Below are 27,095 nucleotides of genomic sequence, written 5' to 3' on the forward strand. Positions count from 1 at the left end.
ATCAAACCAAATGGCATTTTAAAACAGAGGGGTCCATGAACTCGTTTTCAAGTTAGAGAAGACAATTATAGGTCAAAGTACAACTTTCAACACGGAGCCTTGGCATACACGAGTCTTCTTCGGGGTTGGTTTAGTTTTAAGTGAATCATGCCATTAAGACTTTTAGCAACTGTTAAGACCACAAAAAATAATAAATAGGTTTTGATATACTACACATTTTCTCGTTCTCCGTGAAAAACATATGCTTGTGCATATCCAACATATCTTTTTTTATTTGCTTTTCATAATAATGAAATAATTGCATGATTTAGCCATAAATAGTATAAAGATTATCCCTTAACAGATAATGACGGAAAGACCAAATTGTCAATTGAAAATAGTTTTGTTGTTGTTTTATCGTTGACATATCGTGGTCTAGATATACCATATATGGAACGTGGTTTTTTTTGCCAGTAAAACTTTCTTAACCAACGCTAGATGTCATGTCTTTGACTTCAGACTGTCGGGAACATGTGTTGTACTTGTTTTTCTTTAATTACTTATACATGTCAGTTTTCTGACTAGTTTGTTATTGTGGTAGATTTTATATGCTGTTCTATGTGGTACTTTTTCACGATTCCTGTTTTCCCTTTTCAATATCTAGTAATATGACAAATGCGGCTTACAGTTCATTTGTTAAGGATGTTCGCTTGTCATAATTTGGATTTTTTTTTTACAATTTCGGAATCCTCTGGTTTTATCCATTTGAATGCCTAAGAAATTTTGCCCACTAACACCTACGTTTCTTAGTAAAAGACTTTTACATGTATACTTACAAATCATCTGTGAAAGTCTTATAAAATCTTTTTTTTTTATTTTTTAATACTTTTTGAGAACTTAAACTTGTAAATGATAAAGGTATTAAATTGTCTTGCCATAAGGAATATTTTAGATCACTTCAAGATTTTTTTTATATTACATCAAAAATGAATATATAAATACGTTTCTGAATAAGATTTGTTGATCATTTAATTCAGTATAGTTAATAATTACGCAAGAAACCCTGGTTTTGGACGGTATTGGTGTTATAAAATTCATGTTTTAATTTCATAGCATGTCATATTTATTTCTAATGAAAAAATTTTGAAAAAATAGTTTAAAGATCTTTTTTACGAGACAATTTAAAATTTAGTTTCAGGCAAACAAGCTGTTTAAATTAAAGATTGGACACAATATCATTTGTTTTTCTTCGTTGTAGTGTAAAGCAAGATCTGATTTACCTATTTAAGTGGCAGATATCCAGTTATTGTTACATTAACATTATTCAAATATATGTTTATGATTGTATCACATGGAAGTTTTGTATTTTCAAAAAATACTGCGATAAGTATAATCACAGGTTTTCAGAAAATGGTTCAATTCTAACACATGCGCAAGATGGTATAATGAAATCCTTTTTGTTACTGAAGGTAGTTATATTTTTTGCGTAACTACTATTGTTATATGTTTTCTAAAAATAAATAGATGGGATTTTTTTGGCCGTTTCCAAAATAAATGAACCGTAAACTATTGTATTTAAGAAAGTGGGTAATTATCAAATAGGTCATTCCTCGGTATCTCTTGTTGAGTTTGGTTATACATCAATCTTCAATCTGTTAAAAGAATTAAGGTAAGCAACCTGAGATAGTTCACCCACTTTTTTAAGGGCTATTTAGGTTGTTTTACGTATTGGTTTTTATTATTTAGTTAGTCACCACTTCGGTGTTAACATGTATATCTATTATATAGTCATTTTTATAAATTTACTGTTTGCAAAAGTATGAATTATTACTAAGGATTTTCTTATCCAAGGCAGATAACCTTAGCCGTATTTGGTAAAACTTTTTTGAACTTTTGGTCCTAAATGCTCTTCAACTGTGTACTTGTTTTGGCTTTCGAACTTTTTTATCTGAACGTCACTGATGAGTCTTATGTAGACAAAACGCGTGTCTGGCGTATTAAATTATAAGCCTGGTAACTTTTGATAGCTATCATTTGTGTGTTTCTCTGTCCTGTATGTTCTCCCATTTATTTGTATTGTAGTCCTGTCAAGTAATGTTGTCGTTTTAATGTTATATTTAACATTGCAATAAAAGCGAGATGTTTGCCTAGCTACAAGACCAGGTTCAACCCACCATTTTTTTCTTAAAATGTCCTATAACAAGTCAGGAAAATGGCCATTGTTATATTATAGTTCGTTTCTGTAAGTGTTGCATTTTATTGTTATGTTTCTGTTGTGTCGTTGTTCTCCTCTTATATTTGATGTGTTTCCCTCAGTTTTAGTTTGTAACTCGGAATTGTTTTTTTCTAAATCGATTTATAAATTTCGAACAGCGGTATACTACTGTTGCCTTTATTTAACAACCAAAATGATAGTGTGAGGCTTCGACGTGATTAAAACATCAATACGTCGTGAAAGTAACCCTGCCTATAAATAGGTAGAAAACAATTTCCATAAAAAAGGTTTGAAATGCTCAAACAGATACCCGAACTTCCGAAACCACACAGTAAGTTCACATTATAACCTAATCTAATTAAATGTAAAAGAGGGACGAAAGATACCAAAGGGACAGTCAAACTCATAAATCTAAAACAAACTGACAACGCCATGGCTAAAAATGAAAAAGACAAACAGAAAGACAAGAGTACACATGACACAACATGTACACAATGTAAGAAATGCGTCAACGTTTCTTGTTGACTTAAGAAATAAAATGTATCAACGGGTCCAAAACTGCTATTTGTTTTCAATTAATTTTATTTAAAGCGTAACAGAAATACGAAATATTTTTTGGGAAAAAAACCAACAAAATTACAAAAAAGAACAATACAAAAAGCACAATATAGAAAACTAAAGACTGCAAAACAAACCCTACTAAAAACCGGAGATTATCGCAGGTGCTCCGGAAGCTTTAGTAAATCTTGATTAGCTTGTTACACCCGCCGTTTTAATAATTAAAGAATACGAATACGACTCATCAATGTTGAAATGCTAACTTGAAGGTTTTACTACACCAAGACAAATATTTCAGTTATGAATCTTTTATTTGAAAAAAATACTTTACTTGTCTGTACTTCAAATCCATTACTGTATTGTATCTCCTCTTTATTTCTTATTATTAATTTTCCTTGGAGTATCTTTCCCCCTTCAATTTTTGTATAAACAACAGTTCTCCTAATTTTTTACACATATTGAATAAACGGTATTTTTTTAAATGTTAGGGAAAACCTTTACATTGTTTTGATTCTTCCACTTACTAATGAGTTTTTACAGAACTTATTGAAATCTACGGCAAAAAAAAAAAGAGCAATAAAAAAAGGTTTATTAATGATCTGACCGACTGTTTATCAACTAATGCCAATAACCATATTTGATTGAAACCTGATTTATTTTTTAGATAGAAGTCACCATGACAGCAATCAAAACCAATTTTAACGTCCTGGTAACATGTGTATTATGTTTTCTCATTGCTGCCAATCTTGTAAATGTAAGTATACTGACAATATAGTTTGCGCTTTGTTAGAATAGAGATTATTTAGTTTAGTCCACAAGAGAGCCAATACTGATCGTATTAATTTGTATTGTAGCTGTAGACTATTATTTGTTAGTCGTTGGCATGATTTGGTAGGGGCATTATTCCAACAGAATGAGCGAATTTTATAAATCGTATAGGTATCGTGAAAAACATCACATTTAAAAGATAAAACAATCAAAAGAAGAAAGCGCACGACCTCTACGCCTTCGCCCCTTTGATCTGGCACTGGTTCAGACAAAAAAAAAACTATCAGCATGAATATTATCAAACGCTTTCAGGTGTTCTTGATGTGTTCGTTAAATGTCATCATTTAATACTTTTTACCTTGAAAAGTTTGACTTTATACTTATGTACACAATTGTTTGAAAGAAGACTTCGAGATTTATCATAGACGAAAGACACTTCTTTTTTCGTTTGTTTATAACATCTTTGCAAAAATAATCAAATTTTCTTTGACGACTCAAACATGTCAAAACAATGAAACACACCACCATTGCTTATCGGTTTACACTTATAAAAAAAGTTTACAAAAGTTTTTAAATCAATTTAACAATCTGAATCATTATTTCTATATATACATAAAATATGTTATCTATGTTGCATTTATATATTTTAAAAAGATGACATATTATTTCGTACTTAACATGTTTCACATTGGAAAAAAATGTTGGTGTATTTTCGTATTTAAGTTCAATCATATTGATAATGTCAATTTTATGTTTCTCAATACTTTTGTTAATTATTTTTATGTTGTTGGTGGAGTGGAATATTTATATCAGTTCTAGCACTGCATCAAGTTTAATACGATATTACTCCTATCGAGATAATCAATTTTTCAAATTTAGAAATGCGAGGCTTGCCGAGCGTTTTAAATATGTAATATGTAAATGTCTAGAGATGAGAACTATCATAGTGCACGAGTTTCTTTGGTAGAAACTGTTCCTTTAACGATTTTAAGACGATATGCGGACAAGCATTGTCCTTATCTTCAATTTTATTTTTATTTTTTGCAAAAAAAATGTGTTCTTTCTTTGTAACCTCATGGGGATGGTCGAATTTTATCGTGATGGCACACTGGAAAATTTAAAGGAAAGCAAGACGTAAAAATCAAAGTTTGGCCAATAAGGAACTGAGATCATATAAACCACACGTTGATGAAATAAAACTAAATAACTGGTCAGGAAAACGATAAATCGGCTAAGAATAAGGGAAAATCAAATAATCATTTTTTTTTATTCCATTTATGATCAAGTTAGGTTCACGTTGCTTTCGATAAAATGTTTGAGGTTTTTTCCACACATATATGAGAAAGGGATTTTTTGATGGATTATCTTCTAGAAATTATTAAAACATACCTTAAATGCAGATTAATATTCAATATTCTATTAAAATATCGCCATATACAACAAACATGCTTTTAATTCAACAGTAGGTCTTGCAATTAACACTTTTTTTTCAAAATTGGCAAATGTTAATTTGTGTCTGTCTCGTTTTGTGTAGTGTTTTTCTAAAGACAGTGCTTGTGGTGATACGCATGGATGCTGGGGAGACTGTGATGGAGGTTGCAGCTTCATACTCATGTGGACCCCTGCAGGTTCTGATGGTGTACATTTCTCGATTAAAGTCTCATTTTCGTCATTTGCTCATCAATGGGCAGCTTTTGCAATATCAACATCAAAATCAATGGTAATATATAAAACGTATTACTTGATAATATAATTTCTTATGCATTTAATATGTATCAATAGTTCTGATTGGACGACAGCAAGCGTAAAATTATCTATCTCCTTGTCTGTAACTAAGCCGACATTTTGAATTTCAGTACGTATTGACATAAAATTGAGAACGGAAATGGGAAAGTGTCAAAGCGACAACAATCCGACCATAGAACAGACAACAGCCGAAGGCCACCAATAGGTCTTCAATGTAGCGAGAAACTCCCGCATCCGGAGGCGTCCTTCAGCTGGCCCCTAAACAAATATGTATACTAGTTCAGTGATAATGGACGTAATACCAAACTCCGAATTATACACAAGAAACTAAAATAAAAAATCATACAAGACTAACAAAGGCTAGAGGCTCCTGACTTGGGACAGGCACAAAATTGCGGCAGGGTTAAACATGTTGTTTTGAGATCTCAACCCTTCCCCTATACCTGTCGCAATATAGAAAAAACAAACGCACAACAGTACACACAGTAAAACTCAGTTAAAGAGAAGTCCCAGTCCGATGTCAGAATATGAAACAGCAGAAAATAAACAAAATGGCAATAATACATAAATAACAACAGACTACTAGCACTAACTGACATGCCAGTTCCAGACCTCAAGGAATGGTCATTATTTATCAGCTGAGGGGTCGGTTCAAATTTTATGTTGGGGAACCCCCCCCCCTCCTATTATTTTATAAAACCACATAGTAACCCCCTTAAGTACATAATTTCAAAAGTTTGACCACCCCCCCCCCCCCAAAAAAAAAGGATTCCCAGTTGTGTTGAGGAGATGATCACCAGCTGCATAGTAACCGGCTTTGAGAAGCTCTGAGTATAACAAACACCCTTTCTTCTTGGTTTTTTTTCAAAAAGGAATATCTGATACGTGCATGTAGAAAAATAGAAAAAAATATACAGAAAATTGTATGTTCCAATTTATTAATTTATTTTACTGCAACCTATAATTCTACAAATTTTATAAGTATACTGGTAAATAAACTTTCAATATTGACTGTTATTTTAATCCCAATCACAGGCCCTTGTATCTTATTTTTTTAATCTTTGAACTTTAAAATATCTAGTTATGAATGGGGGGTCAGGATTCCGATGTACAAATGATTTAGGAAGTGCAAATAAAATAACCCCGATTAAATGATTCTTGTCCTTTCTTAATTAAATAAATTGTAAATGATTTATTTGAGATAAAGAAATATACTTCCAAGCCAGGAACCTCTTGCCTTTCTTTGTTTTGTACAGATGTATGTTTTAAGAGTTTAGTGTCTTATCAATTTTCTCTGAACAAGTAAACATTTTTGTTTAGGGGCCCCAGCTGAATATATTTGTTCTTTGTTCAAATCATATAGTGTATTGTTTAGTGTGTGTGAATACCATGGTGCCCATCAAGTATTTTTTTTTATTAAGGTCTGAAATTTGGACAGGAAAGAATATCGGAGAATGGATAAAATTTACAGTAAAATGGACCCAAAAAAAAAATTTAAAAAAAAAGAACAGAGAACACTGGTGTTCAAATATGAATAAAAGGAGAAAAGGGCAAAAAGTACTAACGAATAGAAAAATATTACCTTAAGAATACAGAAGGGATATACCTATAATATCGAGATCATCTTTTATTTTTATTCGATATCTTTGTAATAATTTCATAAAATAAGTATACCTATTACCACGTGACGGACATATAACTAACATGCATCCTTGCTTTCATCAAAATAATTATATATACACACCCATTTCATCTCAAAAATCACATCAAAATGATTTAAACACTTTCATGACTATAGAAAGTTAATTATGCATGTCCAAAAATCTTTCCAACTCACTGTTTCCTGTGGTCAAAATTAGGGAGAAACGTTTCATAGAGTTGTTAATTTATTGATTGTAAAATTACACAACTGTGATAAGGAGTGATCAGATTCACTGTCCTTGAGAAATTATGCATATCCTGATGCATGGTGCTTTACAGTTTACACTATCAAAGATTTAATAAACAGACATTATTTCACAGATCGCACACTCACACCAATTTTGTCAACAATTTATATACAAGTCAGACATTAAAACCTTTATTGTGTGACCCCCCCTAGTTAAAATATTTGTTGATGGTACCCCCCCCCCCCCCAGTGGTATGATATTTTTGGCAATGACACCCCCCCCCCCTATAATGCACCGACCCCTCATCTGATAAATAATGACTGTTCCCTCAATTAAACTGATTGACAGATTATGTCTTCATCATATGAATATCAGGCACAATCCCTCCTGTTAGGATTTTATTTCTACAATATTAAGCAAAACAAAAACTCACATGTTGCACCTAAAAATGTTCATTTATTACATTCTGAAGCGGCATAGAAGCCACAAAACGCCCGGTGTTTACGTTTGACGTCGGAAGCATACTTATGACGTCACCTAGTTTAAGGACCAAAAAGAGAACATCTTTTCGCGGAATTCTCTTTCATGAAAACTTTAGACTGAAATAATGATTGAAATTTAATTATGAATTTGTTTTTCATTTATAAAAGAGATAACTGTATTGTTTTTAAGCTTTGTGGACGTCCATCGGTACGAATCGCCAGGTAAACTAAATTTGCGACAGTTAAACTACCGATGGACGTCCGCAAAGCTTAAAATATAATACATAAATTTAGGCAAAACATTTTATTTTTGTCGTCTTTATAAATGCTTGTTGTATTTTTTTCCATTACTATTGTGCTACACGAAGTTTTTCCCCCCAGTTTTACACTAGTTTATTGACAGTTTGAATGATTTATTTTGAGCATCATGGTCCGTATGCAAACATTATTTTAGCTTACGTGTTCCCTAAACTCAGGTTTCATAAAGTCCCCTAGTTAAGAGTATTCTGAAGTAGTATGCATAGAATTACCAAGGCTCCTCTTACTTATAACTTAAGTTATTTAAGTTACCACATTGCCTCACATTCTCATTAAGAAAAAATTCACACACCTAATTAAATGGGCATTTAAAAAGTCAGAATGTGAATATATATGTTCAAACTCTTTTAGGTCATTTTTTAGTAGCAATAAACAAAAAAACTATGTCAATTGGACATGCTTTGATACTATATATGCCCTTGAATTTTTACTAGATAACATTTTTGTTCGCTTTGGGAATTCCGTATATCGTCAGATTATCGATATTCCAATTGGGACTAACTGTGCACCACTTATTGCGGACCTGTTTTTGTATTGCTAGGAGTTACAATTTATGACAAAAGTAAGCACAGACCCATCAAAACAACATCTGATAAACAAATTTAATAATACTTTTAGATATTTGGATGCTATTTTGGCTCTCAATAATGACGACTTCAGTATGTATATTAAAGACATTTATCCTGCTGAACTTACTTTAAATAAAGCTAATACTAACAATGACCACTGTCCTTTCCTCGATCTTGATATCTATATCACTAACGGAAAGCTGAATACTAAAATTTATGATAAAAGAGATGATTTTTCATTTCCTATCGTTAATTATCCATTTTTAGATGGTGACGTTCCCTTGCCACCATCTTACGGTTTTTATATATCTCAACTTGTACGATACGCTCGTGTATGTAACAATGTTTTAGATTTTAACGAGAGAAATTTATGTATTACTGAAAAATTATAACACCAGGGTTTTCGATATCACAAAGGAGGGACGAAAGATACCAAAGGGACAGTCAAACTCATAAATCTAAAACAAACTGACAACGCCATGGCTAAAAATGAAAAAGACAAACAGAAAAACGATAGTACACATGACACAACATAGAAAACTAAAGAATAAACAACACGAACCCCACCAAAAACTAGGGGTGATCTCAGGTGCTCCGGAAGGGTAAGCAGATCCTGCTCCACATGTGGCACCCGTCGTGTTGCTTATGTGATTACAAATCCGGTAAATAGTCTAATTCGTTAGGTCACATTCATGAAAGGGAAGGTGATTGCAGTTACGACGTAAGGAACATATCCGATATCATTTGTGAAACGGTTATTCCATAACGGTCAACCAACTCGTGATGGCGTCCGTAAAATTTACGAAGGGATGATTTCAACTTCAACATTTGGAACTCTTGGTTTAATAGCTTCCTTGTGAGCAGTAATCCTCTATCAAGAAAATCATGATAGGAAATGCAAGCACGGGAATATCGTATCAATTGGGAGATATATACCCCTTGGTATATGCAGGTGCTACTGGAATGTTGCTACTTAGAAATGGAAAGTTCACAATTGGAAAGCTGAAATCATCTCTTTTGTCGTCAAGTTTTGTTTTCAACCGACCCTCATTGTCAATTTCTAGATTTAAGTCAAGATATGAAGCCGACTTAACTGTATCTGTAGTATCCTTTATCTCCAATTCGATGGGATAGATGCGTTCCACATAGTCACCAAATTTTGAATTGTTTAGTGAAAGAACGTCATTTATATAGCGGAAAGTAGAGTTAAAGGATATTGCTAACTTCTTATCTTTCTTCCTAAGAAGTTCCTGCATGAAGTCAGCCTCATAATAATAAAGAAACAAGTCGGCAAGTAGAGGGGCACAGTTTGTTCCCATTGGGATGCCGACAGTCTGTTGAAAAACACGTCCTCCGAACGTTACAAATATGTTGTCAATCAGGAAATCAAGCATCTTGATAATATCGGTTTCAGAGAATTTTTTGTTTGAATCAGAGTGATTCTTTACAAAGTATGATTTATCCCTCCCTAAGACAAGATACTTGTATCTACGTTGGCCATTCTTTTTTATGAAGCAAAGTAATACCAACTCTTTCAATTTGTCTTTTAGTTTGGAATGTGGAATACTTGTGTACAGAGTAGAAAAGTCAAATGTTTTAATACTGTTACAAGATGAAAGAGAGTTAGATTGTATGTACTCTAAAAGATCTTTGGAATTTTTAAGTATCCACATCTGATTCACGCCACCTCTAGAATAGGCAGTTTCACAATAACTTTGAAGCCCGTCTTTGATTGCTGATAAAATAGATGTTAATAATTTAGAAAGAGGTTTCGTGGAGCACTTGGAAGACCCAGCAATATACCGTTGTTTGTAAGGACACTTATGTAGTTTAGGTATCCAATACAGTGATGGAAGATCCAGTTCTTCTTCTTTGATTGAAATACCAAAGGAACAAAGAACAGACCTATGATTATCCAGGATTTCCTCTTTGGTAAGTGTCGTGAGGGTATATGTTGAGTTTCCAAGTGAATTGTCTATACCTAATTCGTTTATCAAGCAATTAATGTAGTGACTTTTACAGACAAAAACGATGTTATTTGGGGCTTTGTCTGCGGGGACAACAACATATTTATCATAGAGGTCGGATAAGTGTTTAGCAACATTTGGGTCTTTAAAGATTGACGTAGCATGGGCATTGATGGAACCATTCAGTTTCTTAATTCTGATTTGTATTAACGACCTCACTGCCTTAATCCATTCGGATAGAGTGTCTACGTCTTCCTTTTCACGTTTAGCCCATTGCCTGGCATAATCCTCGACTGAGTCCATCAAAATTTTAAAGTTGTATTTCCAATTGATGGATTTAGGCTCACGATATTTCGGACCTTTCGATAACACATTTCGTAGAGAAGTGTTATTATCAATGTTAAGGTCACCGGTTATAACTAGTCAAAACATTTACTAAATTTTATCATCGGTATAAGGACATCATTCGTAAATATAGCTCAACATGCAGACTTCTTATACGTTCGGGTATTTCACATCCAATTTTTTATGGAAATATTCTTTATGAAGCGCAAAGGTGTCAGTATTCAACTCAAAAACTAACAAAACCTTTGAATAGACTTATTAAGAAGGGATATAGTTACGATACTGTTGTCAGGTCATTAAAGATTGCATATTTTTGCGTTAATATTGATTCACTTATAGGGTCTTTGCATCGGAACTAAACACATTTATTAAAAAACCAGTTGTTGGCATGACACGGGTTATGTTCTTCTCATATATGTTATGATGGTATGATACTAAACCCCTAACGGGAAGGATTGTGCCTGATGTTCATATGATGAAATCATAATCTTTCAGTCAGTTTATTTGAAGTCTGGAGCTGGCATGTCAGTTAACTGCTAGTAGTCTGTTGTTATTTATGTATTATTGTCATTTTGTTTATTTTCTTTGGTTACATCTTCTGACATCAGACTCGGACTTCTCTTGGACTAAATTTTAATGTGCGTATTGTTATGCGTTTACTTTTCTACATTGGCTAACGGTATAGGGGGAGGGTTGAGATCTCACAAACATGTTTAACCCCGCCGCATTTTTGCGCCTGTCCCAAGTCAGGAGCCTCTGGCCTTTGTTAGTCTTGTATTATTTTAATTTTAGTTTCTTGTGTACAATTTGGAAATTAGTATGGCGTTCATTATCACTGAACTAGTACATATTTGTTTAGGGGCCAGCTGAAGGACGCCTCCGGGTGCGGGAATTTCTAGCTACATTGAAGACCTGTTGGTGACCTTCTGCTGTTGTTTTTTTTCTATGGTCGGGTTGTTGTCTCTTTGACACATTCCCCATTTCCATTCTCAATTTTATAAGATATCTTTAATCAAAACATTTCTCTTATTAATATTACTGTTGAAAAGTGCTTCCTCGTCGCAAGTATTCTTCCTTACAAAAGTTTGTTTTGACTTTCTACATTAATTCAAAATTGCATAATTAATTCCTTGAATACATTTATTCTTTAATCTGCCGACAAATTGCAGATAAAAATATGTTGGCATTCAAGGAATATGTTTTTATTAAAATTAAATTTAGTCAATAAAAAGTGATCATTTAAAATGTGAACTGGTAAACTATGTCTTCTAATAGTAAATAGACATAATATTAACTCGAGGTGAGGATGGGGGGGACTTCAATAATAAATTGATAGGGGTGACGCTGGGATTTTGTTACCAAAACCTTTTCATATAATTTAGATCTTTTCATATATTGCATAGGTAAAATTGAAACCTTATCCCGTCTTGGTTGGGTTTCATGCACGTGGGTGTGTGAAGAGTTGAAAATTTAAATATACTGTGTGTTATGTTACTTACGGCGAGAATTTGGCTTTGAAAAACTGAGAGGGCTTTTCATATACAAGTAATTGGAACTTTATCGACTTAAACAAATATTTCTGAATTTATTTTGGTGATTTTGTTATATCTGTAAAAAAAAAAAAAATCGAAAATTTACACCCCGGTTATTATCTTGGCGGATTCAAAACTTTTATCAATATCTTAAACTTTACATGTACACTTTTATACTGGCGGAATTTATTTAGGTGATTTTGTTTCGTCCGCGTAAATAAGCGAAAATTTACAACCCTCTTCTTGTTGGAAATAATATTATGGAATAGTTTTGTGACAATCAGTATGAAGGAACTTCTATTCCATTACAACATTTCTTAACATCATATTGTCAAATTCGGTGGAGGCAGCATCTGAGAACTGAAATATGGAATGCAATTTATCTTCAAATTCTCTCTATTCATGGTTTCGTAATGCTTGTTTTCCACTAGCAACATACTGAAGTTGTCGACATCAGGAAAGTTTTCTTATACTATAAAAAAAAAAAAGATGTGGTATGATTGCCAATGAGACAACTATCCGCAAAAGACCAAAAATGACACAAACATTAACAACTATAGGTCACTGTACGGCCTTCAACAATGAGCAAAGCCCATACCGCATAGTCAGCTATAAAAGGCCCCGATAAGACAATGTAAAACAATTCAAACGAGAAAATAGTCTATTCAGACGGATAAGACAAAGGTGTGCACTTTTCACTTATTTTTTCAACTTGGAATGCCTGTCACGTAGAGATTTGGTTATTTATGTAGTTGCTCTTGGATTTTATTTTATTTTTTTTTTTGTCTTGCATTGTATACTCACAAATATTTGCTATCTCGGAACAAATATTCACAGTAGGATATTTTATCATTGATTAAACAAAATACATAGGGATCGAGCCTTTTTTTTTTAACTCTAACAATACAGGATCAATATTTTTTCTTTCTGTTTTTTTCTTCTTCAATAATTTCCCTTAGAAAGAAAACTTTCTTATCACTTCCTTTCTAAAACAACTGATATCGTTTAGGAATATCGTTTGCGTCTCAAGTTTTAGATGCTCAACATAACTAAAACCATGCAAAAATAGATTTTGGAAGAAATGATCAATTATCCGAAAATTGTCGAGAATACTATATATAACGTTATTGTTATTGATTGTAGCAAAATGCCAGTGCGACATCATGCATTGTGAATAGTACCGGTATTCCGTTTCTGCCAGAGAATTCTTATAATGCTGTATCAGGACATACGAATACGATTGTAACAAATGTAAGTTAATTGTTTTATCGAATTCTTAAATTTACCAAAGGGGTTAAAGATAATATCACCTTTACCAACTATCAAAGTATTGTAAATAGAAATACTGATAATTAGATGTAAGAAGATGTGGTAAGAATGCAATCAAGACAAATCTCCATCCACATCACAATGTGTAATAAGGCCTCCGACAAAAAGCCTTTGCTCACACGGAACAGCAAGCTATAATGCAAGGTATTAAAAATAGTGAGACTAGATATAACATAAAAAAAGAAAACATTAAATAACCAAAATTGCATTACATCTTAATTTGTTGATGAACAAAATCGATGTTTGTGTCAAAGCTAACAATATTCAAAGATATTATTACAACATCAGTAAGATAACCTTTAATAGAGGTTTGTTTAAAGGTTTGACGAGTTTACACTGATCACATAGTGATTTCGGCGTAAAATTATCGTAAAATTTAGGATGTACTGATTACGTCCGTTAAAATCTATGACATCACCACACACACGGACATAACGATAAGCATGATGTGACAATATGTATATGTTGTTTATTAGGAGACATGCATGAGTGTGTTAAACAATATCATAATATGACTTGCTTTTTTCGCTTTGTTACAGCACCGTTATAAAATTCTTTATATATTCATACTTTACGCAAACTCATAGATATATATAATAATGGCTGTTACAATTTACCTCCCACGTAAATCAAAATATAACGTAATGTGCAAATGCTACGCCGATTTCGCTGTGCTAAAATTTGCAGTTGAAAAAAAATCCTACAGAACCTTTAATCTTGTTCTTATACATATTAAACAGAATTAATGCATTAGAGCTCGGAAACAAATACAAGTGCAAACTAAAATATAATCCGAAAATATTCCATTAATGCTTTTGGCGCACGTCAATTTAAATCATGAAGTCATACGAATGAAAACGCTAAAGCTGAATGTTTTCCGTTACTTTAACCATACAAAAGGATAATATTGAACCTAAATGAAGTTTTGAGGTAAGTGTTGTTTTATTTGATATTCGTTTACAATACTCGCGTATTTAATGATTTCAGCAAGTCTACATGGCGGCACATTAGTTACAAAATGCAACTGAGCAATTAACGTAAGCTTGCGGAAGATAAAAAGTATATAAAAATGACAAATGTTTGGTATGAGAATTTTTTTTTAAATAAAAAGAGAATTAAAAGAATTAAACACATTTTAAGCGGTTATAAAAAAAACAATTCACGCAAACTTTGAATTTATTGATATATATTTAGCTTTTTCTAAAAAAAAAAAAAAGCTACACACACGCAGAGTTTTGCACGGAATATTCACCCTCCATTTAATTAAATATGTGTCCTATTAGAATCGAAATATTTCGATAGCTATATATTTGTTGGAAGATTACACATGGCCTAGACCGTGTGTAATTCAAACAAATGTATGGCTTTCATGAATTATAACTTCAATAACATAAAATCTAGGAGTTTGAAGAAAACTAGGGTAAACTATAGACAAAAAGGGGGATAATCGTAATGTGAAAAAAATTCCATATGTTTCGAAATACAAACACAATATTTTCTAACACACACTCTTTGTAAAGTCAATTTCGTCGAAATAATGTTTTACGACAAACCAAATACATCCCCAGTTATATCATATATGTATATGTTTATATATAACCAGTCTAAAATGTACATCACCAAAAAATGACAATAAAATGAACATGTGTTAAATATTTCAGGTAACAGACACACATATCCTTCATCAGTATGATCATGATGTAAAATGAATCATATCAATCTATTCTGATCATAAAACTTTAACAATCTTGTTATCTGTACAATAAAACAGCTTTGCTCGAGACAGTAGCACAATTCTACAATTTCCAAACACGACACAAAGACTGCAAAGATATGCCAACAATAAAAATAGTAATTTGCGATATGAACTGGTACAACTCTAGAATTCCAAAGTTGTCGGCAGTTAAAATGTTACAACAACTGGGAATGCTTTCACAATAAACAGCACTGACCGATAAAAACTGGTATAATTTTCGAAATTTGACAACGATAGAAATTTAAAACAGAGGCTGCGTATTTAAACATCTGAAATAGATATTAGTTTGATAATGATAAGACAAATAATAATAAATGTGGACTAGGGTTAAATAATTTAACGTGACTGGGTACTTGTACATCCCTCCCAGATGAATATAACCCTGTAATTAAATCTAGTATAATTCAAAAGTTCCTTAAAATTGTAAAACTTGAGTACGAAAGCCGGAGTTACTATAAACAAGTGATGACAGGAAAACGACGGACTCATTTTATGTTTTTTTTTCATTTATGCCCTCTAAAGAAACTGTCCTTAGATTTCTTATCCTTAACCTTTCCCAAGCAAGTCTGTAAGCCCTTTACCATTCCTTGTTGTGGTCTATGATTGTGATGGTTAGGTTTTTCTTATCAGCTTTGGCGTTCCCAGGTGATCTCAAATGACGACTTACCGGGAGGTCGGGCTTGCAGATGTAGTCTCTTTAGTGACCATTAATGCGTTTATTGAATGGCTGTTCAATGTCGATTTGTCATTCAGTATGTTGGCGAGACAGAACAGCCATTCAACAACCGCATGCATGGTCATCGAAGAGATTACACCTGTAATGTTAAACTGTTTTATTGTATAGATCATATTAATATGTCTAGATTGTTATAGTTTTATAATCAGAATAGATTGATATGATTCATTTTACATCTTGATACTACTGATGAAGGATATCTGTTATCCGGTATTTTTTTTACATTTGTTCTTTTTATTGTTGATGTAGTACCCTTTAAAGACTGGTTATATATTATATTTTGTAGTGTACAATATCATAATCGTATGATCCATTGCCCCGCAAGATTTGACGTTTGCTATTCAGTCATTTAATATATTTATATAGATATATCAAATGTTCTCAATTGTTATTCAACAAACGACATTCGATGTTGATCAATCTCTTTCAATAACAATTGCACAATAGGCGTCATGATGTGCTCCAAACCATATATATATATCTGAATTCCTAAGTCTATATTTTAAAGAAAATAAGAAATTCTAGGTACCAGGCTTGTCATTCCGTCGAGGATGTGTTGTAAAGCAAATGCTATTTGTCCTTTGGTAGTAGTAGTAGTTAAAAAGGTACCGAATTTGATTTGTATAACCACATTTTCATTTATTACCAGCAGTGTATAAACAATCCTCAGGTATCAAACAAAAAATTCGAATTTCAAATATATAAAAGATTAAAGAATAATAAAACAAAAAGATATTTACCATAAAGGAAACTTAAACGAGTGACGCAACACAAACGAATCGGAGTTAGCATTAAAAGTGACAATTTTTTCATCTTTTCACAAACTGATAGTTTCTTAATTGACAATAACAAAGTATTCTGATGACAATATGAAAAAGCACTGACTATCTGGCTAGTGATTAACCATAAACAGAACTTGCATCGAGCCAGTGATAAGAATGCATAACCACGAATAGCGAATCGTATTTTAACTACAAATGTACATCATAAATTTATTTCACAGTTGTGCTTGAAACCAATCATTTAAAATGGCGGGTAGTAATACAAAATATCAATTTAGCGAATGAAATTGCTATTATTTAGTCTGTGTCTTATATCTATATACATGAGTTTTTATCAGTCGTATTTGAAAGTGGCAAAAAACAAGAGGATACTATTTAAACCCATAGACTAAATGCGAGACCAAGCGAAAACAAAAGAGTAAACATAACACTATTTGATATTAAACGATTAAAATTTATGTTATTTTTTGTATAAGAGGCCATAAAAGAACATATGGGAACATATACACCATTTAGAAGACATTTCACGCTTTTAATCATGAAGTGAATAATAAAATATAGATAAAGTAAAACGTCTGAAAATAAAAAATAAAAGTTTTTTTCATAGATGTGTCTATCTTATTTCAGCCCTTGGATGGTTTATCAGATAACTCTGCAAGTTACAGCAATTACAACATTCTGACGTGTGCGTTGACCAGAAACAACACTAACAGTGACCCTCAGGTTTTTGATCTTATGACTGACTACTATATACTGTTTGCGAAAGGGCCTGCCACAAAAGGTACATTAACATTACTATGTTGATATTTTATTTCTATGTATAAAATACAATGAGTTTTAAACTTAAAGCCGTTCGGTGACCTATAGTAGTTGCTTACATCTACGTAATTTCGAATCTGCCGAATAGTTGTTTGCAATCATGCCACATCACCTTTTGCATATAAAATTATCACATCGGTGAGATCTGAACTTAAATTTTATATTTTAAAAGGCAAAAAAAGTTGGTAAAAACTTAGAACGTATACAACAATGGTCGTGGAACTTCATAGTAATCACGGACCTGAATTAGAGAAATGAAAGACAATCGGTTCATTTTCACTGAACTAGTACATAATTTTTTTAGGGGCCAGCTGAGGACCACCTCCGGTAAAGACCCATTGGTGGCTTTCGGTTGTTGTCTGCGCTTTGGTTTAGTTGTTGTCTCTTTGCCATATTCCCCATTTTCCATTCTCAATTCAATTTACACTAGTGAATCATAGAAACCTGAAGACGAAGATAATGAGTAAATCAATTACTCAAAAAAAAAGTACTTAAGACCAGTAACATGTATAGTTGTGTAATTATTCCCTCAGATACTTAGTGTATTGATTTGGGACGTAAAATTTAAGGAATGCCTAATGATCTTATTTTGGTTCTCTACATGTAGTAATTAATATGTGGCATATTTTTTCTTTATAAATTTTATAAACAACGAGTAGGGTTTTTGATGGATGGATGGATGTTTTTTTTTTTAATAATGGGTTAGGGTTTTAGTCTAACCCTGCCCGGACATATTATGCTGACTTCGAGCGGACCAATCAGATTTTGTCCTTACTTTATCATAATGTCTAGTACTTAGCGGAGGATTTTTAAAGTTTAAGGTTTGACCTATCTTGGTATTTGCACTTGACGCGAGTATACTACCACAAGACCAACGAGGCGTATTTTTTCGGTTCGGAATTAAGATATCCACCTCGTCCTATTCTAGTGTCTAGTATTTATATTCTTGCTTTATCATTACATTTTTAACCGGATTTTTGTGACAAAAATGTCGGTTATTGATTTGGGGATGTACGGCGGGCGGGCGGCAATTAAATGTTGTCCGTGCATTAACTCATGAACCGTTCAACCAAAGCTTTTAAAATTTTAAAATGTTGTTACTGACATCTAAATGAAGGTCAAGTTCAATAATGGCGATTTTGACTTTTACCGTTCAGGAGTTATGGTTCTTGAAAGATTGAAAAATGGAGTTTCCAGTTGTGTCCATGCATTTACGCATGAACTGTTCTACCTAAGCTTTCCAAATTTTTATATGTTGTTACTGATGACAAAATGGAGGTCAAGATTAATAATGGCGATTTTGACTTTTACCGTTCAGGAGTTATGGTTCTTGAAAGATTGAAAAATGGAGTTTCCAGTCGTGTCCGTGCATTTACGCATGAACTGTTCTACCTAAGCTTCCCAAATTTTAATATGTTGTTACTGATGACAAAATGGAGGTCAAGTTCAATAATGACGATTTTGACTTTTACCGTTCAGGAGTTATGGTTCTTGAAAGATTGAAAAATTGTGTTTCCAGTCGTGTCCGTGCATTTACGAATCAACTGTTTTACCAAAGCTTCCCAAATTTTAATATGTTGTTACTGATGACAAAATAGAGGTCAAGTTCAATAATGACGATTTTGACTTTTACCGTTCAGGAGTTATGGTTCTTGAAAGATTGAAAAATGGTGTTTCCAGTCGTGTCCGTGCAAATTCTCATGAACCATTCAACCAAAGTTTTTGAAATTTTTATATGTTGTTACTGATGGCAAATTAGAGGTCAAGTTCAATAATGACGATTTTGACTTTTACCGTTCAGGAGTTATGGTTCTTGAAAGGTTGTGAAATGGCGTTTCCATTCACGTTGTTGCATTTACTCATGAACCATTCAATCTAAGCTTTTAAAATTTTAAGATGTTGATACTGATGACAAAATGGAGGTCAAATTTGATATTGACGTTTTTAACTTTCACAATTCATCAGTAATGGTTCTTGTGATATTGCCAGGACACAAATAAATATTAATAAATCCGGTTTGCTGTCGTTGTGACAGCCTCTTGTTGTATTATTGTGACAATAGTGGTTTTGTATTTGGACAGTGTTGTCCTAATGCTTATCATGTACTCGTTAAATACATTTATAATTCAAATATTTTCCCTTATCAATTATATTTTCTTTCCTACACAAGGGCATAATGTATTGACAATAATACTAATTTGTTTATTTTTTTGTTTCAAAATTCCAGAAGGAACAAAACTCCAGCATTATTTTACTGCCACAACCGATGAATTGGTGGACTTTCAGTCGACAAAGGACCTCGCTGGGGGTGTGGCGATGATAAAACCTTTCACATCCATATTGATCATGTTAAGCGTCTCTCAAATTGTACTGTTCTCCATGTAACTTTTATCAACGAATAGGAGCACGTCTGATTGATAGAGAATATTATTTGGCTTTTCAATATTACACCCGCATCAACCCAAGACACCAGTACAATCCTTATAGCTCTGCTCGAGGAATCTTATTGGTTGATGGTTGATGCAGACAGTGTGCGATATCAAATAAATTGCTTCGCTGCGCGCAGCTGGATACGACCGCAGATGTCCAACCCTGAAAAATTGGGGCCAAAATGAACACAATATTGACGCTTGATACAGGTTTGAATTTGGATTGTAATTAAATATTTGACACATAATAGGTTTCTGCCACAGAATAAGTGTAGTCAAAGAACTTAAAAATTAGTTATACGATTTGAATTTATATTTTATTTTTTACTTTTGTGCAATACACTATGCTGTTGCGAATTTACCCCTCCCCCCCTAAATAAAATTGACCCCATTGTTTTGCCTTTGTGCAATACACTATCCTGTTGAATATTAACCCCCAAAAAAATATTTGAAGAAATTTTCTTATTAATTTCGGAAATCTGAAATAAGAAAAAATAGTTCCCCCCAAATTTTTATTTACCCCCTCCCCCCTATTTTTTTCACCTCCCCTTTCCCTTATTCCAAAAAAAAATCATTCCCTCAAGATAAAGTCATAATCTCAATTCAAATTTTAATCAAATTTGCAACCATAATTACTCTTTTAAATACATCATACAAGTCTTAAAATATAAAATAACATACATAGTCATGACTAAAATTAATATTAATTAATGGTAACTTTTAAAAATAAATCACTTCAAGACAATCATCATTTCTTAATACATAATTTACAAGCAGTGTACGGGAGGTAATCAAACATTTTTGTTTTAAATTGGGATTGAATTACCTCCCTTAGACTGCTTTAAATTGTCTAAATTGTCCTTTAACCAGAAAAAAACTTGTTTTTCACCCTTTTTCGTCTCTAATTTCTAAATTGTTTGAGGCATAACCCCGCATAGTCAATCCTAACCATCCCTGTGTTGTATGGAAACTTGTGGTATAATTTCAGAGAGATTCATACACTTTAACACAAGTTATAGTCTGGAAACTACAAAAATGCTTATTTGGGCCCCTTTGTTTGCCCCTTATTCCTAAACAGTTGAGACCATAACCCCCAAAATCAATCCGTACCTTCCTTTAGTGGTTTTAAACCTTGTGTTAAAATTTTATTGATTTATATTTATTTATACTAAAGTAATTATCCGGAAACCATCTGTCTTCGGACGACGCTGACGACGACAACGTGATACCAATATACGACCAAAAAATTTTAATTTTTGCGTTCGTATAAAAGCCATATCATATTCACTTTTCATGTACAATAGAATGATGACGTTTTTTTCACACGACGTTATACAGATTACGTGTTTGATAAAGCCTTTGCAGCCGTGACTGATATTGATGACATGACGTCAGACAGATTAGGTGTTTGATAAAGCTTTTACAACCGTGACTTTCTCGGTTTCATCACGGATGACTGATACAGCACAATTGTCTTTGATTGCATTACACATACAGTCTACTTGTATTTATTACTATACGTAATAATAAATAATCATACCCGTTCAAACAAATGTTGATAAATGAGCGTCTGAATCGGACTTACAGAATAGATAATGAGCAAAGACTACGGAAAAATAGTAAAAAAATATTAAACAAAATGGGGATAACAGGGTGCTTTAATATACAATGTATAAGAAATGAAAATGATGGGCAATACATGTGAAAAATAGAGAAAAAGAACCAAAATATAAAGAATATGGAAATATATCCTAACCAGTCCTTCATGTATGAGTTTTTATTGAATTAACTATTGAATATACCAGTCCTAAATATATAATTCAGCTTTCTAATATGTATATATGTATATATAGCATTCATGAGTACTGCTAATTGAAAACCAGAAGATTTTTTAGGTACAGTCGATAGACGTGTTAAATTGCGTAGCAATCTCATTAACGGTCGAAATCTTCCTGGATAGTTTGATTCGTTTATTTTAGAATATCATATGCTTTTTACAATTTGCAAATATTTTGCCTTGAATAAAGAATCACTTTATTCATTAAAACATATTTAAGAAATGAGTTAGAATTATAGATTTATTTACAAAGTAAAGAATCTGTAACATCTTTTTTGAAGATAACTTTATACAATAATTCTAAAATATTTGACACTTTTTGATATATATATATATATCGCTCCTTATATATGACCCTGATGACATTTAGTCGATATCATGTTAAAGTGTTCGTCATTTGAACTTTTTTTGAAAGATTGGGTCATACCTATTTATGTAAACAAGAGTGCACACGCTGAAATGTCTCGCCTTCTATACTAATCATTGATATTATGTTGATAGTCCTAAGTATAAAGCTAAGCTTTATACAACTGTCACATAAACTTAACATTAACCAAGATAACTAAACAAAGACCAATGAACCTTGAAAATAAGGTCAAGGTCAGATGAACCATGCCAGACAGACATGTTCAGCTAACAATGCTTCTATACAACATATATAGTTGACCTATTACTTATAGTTTAAGAAAAATAGACCTAAACACAAAAACTTAACACTAAGCAATGGACCGTGAAAATGAGGTCACGGTCAAATAAAACCTGCGCGACTGACATAAAGATCATAAAATATTTCCATACACCAAATATAGATGACCTATGGCATATAGTATTAGATAAAACGACCAAAACTCAAAAACTTAACTTTGACCACTGAACCATGAAAATGAGGTCAAGGTCACATGGCATCTGCCCGCTAGATAGGTACACCTTACAATCATTCCATACAACAAATATAGTAGACCTATTGCATATAGTATGAGAAAAACAGACCAAAACACAAAAATTTAACTATAACCACTGAACCATGAAAATGAGGTCAAGGTCAGATGACACCTGCCAGTTGGACATGTACACCTTACAGTCCTTCCATACACCGAATATACTAGCCCTATTGCTTGTAGTATCTGAGATATGGACTTGACCACCAAAACTTAACCTTGTTCACTGATCCATGAAATGAGGTCGAGGTCAAGTGAAAACTGTCTGACAGACATGAGGACCTTTCAAGGTACGCACATATCAAATATAGTTATCCTATTACTTATAATAAGAGAGAATTCAACATTACAAAAAATCTGAACTTTTTTTTCAAGTGGTCACTGAACCATGAAAATGAGGTCAAGGACATTGGACATGTGACTGACGGAAACTTCGTAACATGAGGCATCTATATACAAAGTATGAAGCATCCAGGTCTTCCACCTTCTAAAATATAAAGCTTTTAAGAAGTTAGCTAACACCGCCGCCGCCGCCGTAGCCGCTGCCGCCGGATCACTATCCCTATGTCGAGCTTTCTGCAACAAAAGTTGCAGGCTCGACAAAAAACTATAGGTCGATTTACGCATGAGAGTTCGTTTTCTTGAAATAAAAACTAATGCTGTCGCAAGAATGTATCAATGTCGGTAACAGTTGATTTATTCTATGACTCCAAGGACTTAGGGATATAACAGAAACGACTGAAATCCCAATTGAAACAGAAATAACCATGACATTGACAACAACGACGGATGCAGCAAGTGATGACTTATTCATTGTTAAGTCTGTAATCTATTTCTGTGGTTTATTGCTATGATTCATGTATCTTGTTTAGCTAGTTGCCTCTTGTTTAGGTGTTTCTCATGATTCAGTAAACTGTGACCTTTTAAGAACTCCTCTTTTTAAGAGGTGTTCTTGATGATTCTTTTATACCCTGTATTTGTAGCTCTCTTGTTTAGGTGTCCTCTAGTATTCTTTTATACCCTGTATTTGTAGCTCTCTTGTTTAGGTGTTCTCTGGTGTTCTTTATACCCTGTATTTGTAACTTATTTCTTAACACACTCCTGAAGTGTTGACAAACTGACATTTAACATGACCTTCAGACATAGACATCCCTTTAAGATTGAAACAGAGAATCTAGTAAACCGAACATTATATCAATGAGTTTGCTGCTGACAACAAGATTATTTAATTTCTATTTTTTATTAATAAAACATATAAATAATTTGGCCCTTGGGAGTCAAGTACTCAGCAAAGGGAAATTTAGCTCCAGGCCCTGTCGACGACACTTGGTATAGATGGACCAAGCCCCATGGACATGGACACTCCGTCAACCAACCGAAACCAGATGAGTTCCTATAAGGGTATGAAGCGTTGCTCCTTCTCATAGCAGGTGGCTACGATAAAGGGGGTTAGATTGACGGTGGAGAGAGAAATAAATGTAGATGTATTACATTTAATGACTTGGGGGAAATGAGAAATTAGACCAGTGGTCAATTTCGAAAGGGTCCAAAAAGTCAGGTGTGAAGCAGCTGAGTGACCCCCAAGATAATAAATGGGGAAAAAAGGGTAATGGAATGAATTAACCTTCAACTACACACTGTTGAATTCTATGAAACACAATTTAAGCTGTACATAGTTTAATGATATTACATACACACAACTGACTAGTGCATGAAATAAAATAAGTAAGAGTTATTCTTAATGCTACATAGATTTACATACATATATATATACATGCAAGTATATGAAGATATACATAATTACTGTTAGAAAATTTTTAACTGTTACAAATTTGTTGTTGTGCATTCTTAATAGAAGTTTTATCTGTTCTTATATAGCGACAATAACTATCAGAACTCCATCTACCCAATGTTTTAATTAAGTGATCTTCAACATTAGCTTTTCCAGCACTAGTTGCTGCACCTATACGAAAGGAATGACCATTATATAGCTCTGCTTGGTATCCGCAGGCTTCTAATAAAATTTTTAAATTTGTAATAAAATATTTTCTTTCTAAAGCTGAAAAATTTTCATTAATGAACAAAGGATCTGAAAGTTCACATTTCCCTTTAACTGATCTTATTTGTAAGTAGTTCTTTAAAGTTGTATAAGGGCATAGGATATTATTTAACCTATTGTTGTATGTCAATGCCTTTCCTAAAAGGATCTGTTTTAGACTGCTTTAGATGAAGAATTGCAAAATCTTCATAAAATGTAACATCAGAAACACATAAATTAGATTCTGAATCAAAGTTAGATGCATTATCTACAGTAAATTCACCACAACGTAAAAAACCATGAAATGCTATAATACAAACAGTTTCCAGCATTAATTCTATAAATTCTGAAAAAAAGCCTGTCTTCAGTTAACACACATTTGCTTTAGTATGTCAGAAGTAATTGGAAATCTTGGCCTAACTGACTGTTTTTGTGAACGTTTAACCGACTTTAAAAATAAAGATAGTCGAACCATTGATTTGTGGTCTTTGTCTGATGATTGAAATGGTGAGGGGGTGTTTTCCTTGAGACAAATGTATCTAATACCACAAATATACAGCTTAATAGTAGAATATTGTAATTTCAGAATTTGAAAACAATGACTAACAAAATAAATTAACAGTTCTTCAGATATGGGAGGTAATTTGTTCCCATTCAGGTTGACCCCATTTAAAAGTAGAAATGTTTTGAAATGGTTATATCCTGTCTCATAAACAGCTCTTGTCCTCATAGCTACTGCATTAGACCATAGTTTCTTGACTGTGTTTGTTAAGACCACATTACTTCTGACACACTGGGGCATATATGAGGGTTCTGGTCTGCCTGGGGGCCAGTTTTCGGAAACGAGTCATCTGAAAACGAGACAAAGCATCAGAAATTTGGTTTATAAGACCAGGTACATGTTTAGCACTAAAATGAAAATTAAACTGAGCTGCACACCATGTTAATTGACGCATAAGTTTCATAATTTCTAAACATTTAGAGCGTCCCTTTCTGACAATAGCAACAGTAGCTTCATTATCACACCAAAATAATATCTTTTTACAGGGCCAGAGGTGGCCCCATAACAATGCTGCTACTACAATAGGGTATAACTCAAGGAATGCCATAGACGAATTTTCAGTTAAAGTAGGTAAATTAACAGGCCAATAAGAAGAGAACCATTTGCCTTGAAAATATCCCCCAAATCCTATTGTAGAAGCAGCATCTGTATATAATTCAAAGTCATAACTGGATGTGAAATAACAATCATGAAACATAGTAATACCATTCCAGTTTGACAAAAATCTTAACCAAAATTCTAAATCTACCTTACATTCTTTAGTTAAATGTACAAATTCATATAAATGTTTAACAGTAGTTGACAAATTAATAAGGTATGACAAAAAAGATCTGCCAGGTAAAATAACTCTTGTGGCAAAATTAAAATGTCCCAACAACTGTAATAACTGTCTCCTTGTACATGATGATTTTGACAACAATTTGGTGTGTAAAATCTGTAATTTAATTGATCATGCTACACAATACTGCCCATTGCAGTCATCAGTCCAGGTTGAAAATCCTTCTTCAAGATCATCTTCATCTAGTAACCTACAATCAGTAGACAAGCAAGGTCGTTCAATGTATCAATGTCGGTAACAGTTGATAAATCTATTTTATTAGGTTGTTGTGAATCAGTTTCAACATTTATAAGTACTTGTTTTGCAAGAAGAAGAAACATTCATTCCAGTTTCTAGATATACATAAATCGTGTATTTATTTCAATAAACTATGATAAATACTTTTCCTTAATTTTAAAAAAAGTGATAGCATGGATAATACTTATTAATTTATTTATTCTTTTTTAATTCCAATATATCTTTAAAATTAAAAGGGAAAATCTAACAATAAATTCTTTTTAAGCAGCTTTGTCTCCATAGCGGAGTTTTCGTCAATAACAACGAATCATTAGACATCAATTGTTTCATGCATTGCAATCATTTTTTCCTTAAAATAAATTTAGATATCTTATTATTTTCTACATAAGAAAAATCCTGTACCAAGTCAGGAACATGACAGTTGTT

At 32.8% G+C, this 27,095-nt stretch overlaps 1 long non-coding RNA gene across 1 annotated transcript; it reads left to right on the forward strand.

The window, feature by feature from the left end:
- The first annotated feature begins 1,597 nt into the window (after window positions 1-1,597).
- On the forward strand, window positions 1,598-22,499 carry LOC143045283 (uncharacterized). The gene is made up of 6 exons (XR_012968921.1): window positions 1,598-1,648; window positions 3,417-3,506; window positions 5,055-5,240; window positions 13,512-13,619; window positions 17,599-17,752; window positions 20,018-22,499. It is a non-coding gene; the product is annotated as an uncharacterized LOC143045283 (long non-coding RNA).
- The last annotated feature ends 4,596 nt before the right edge of the window (window positions 22,500-27,095 follow it).

The sequence above is a fragment of the Mytilus galloprovincialis genome, chromosome 9 (assembly GCF_965363235.1).
Source record: "Mytilus galloprovincialis chromosome 9, xbMytGall1.hap1.1, whole genome shotgun sequence".
NCBI lineage: Eukaryota > Metazoa > Mollusca > Bivalvia > Mytilida > Mytilidae > Mytilus > Mytilus galloprovincialis.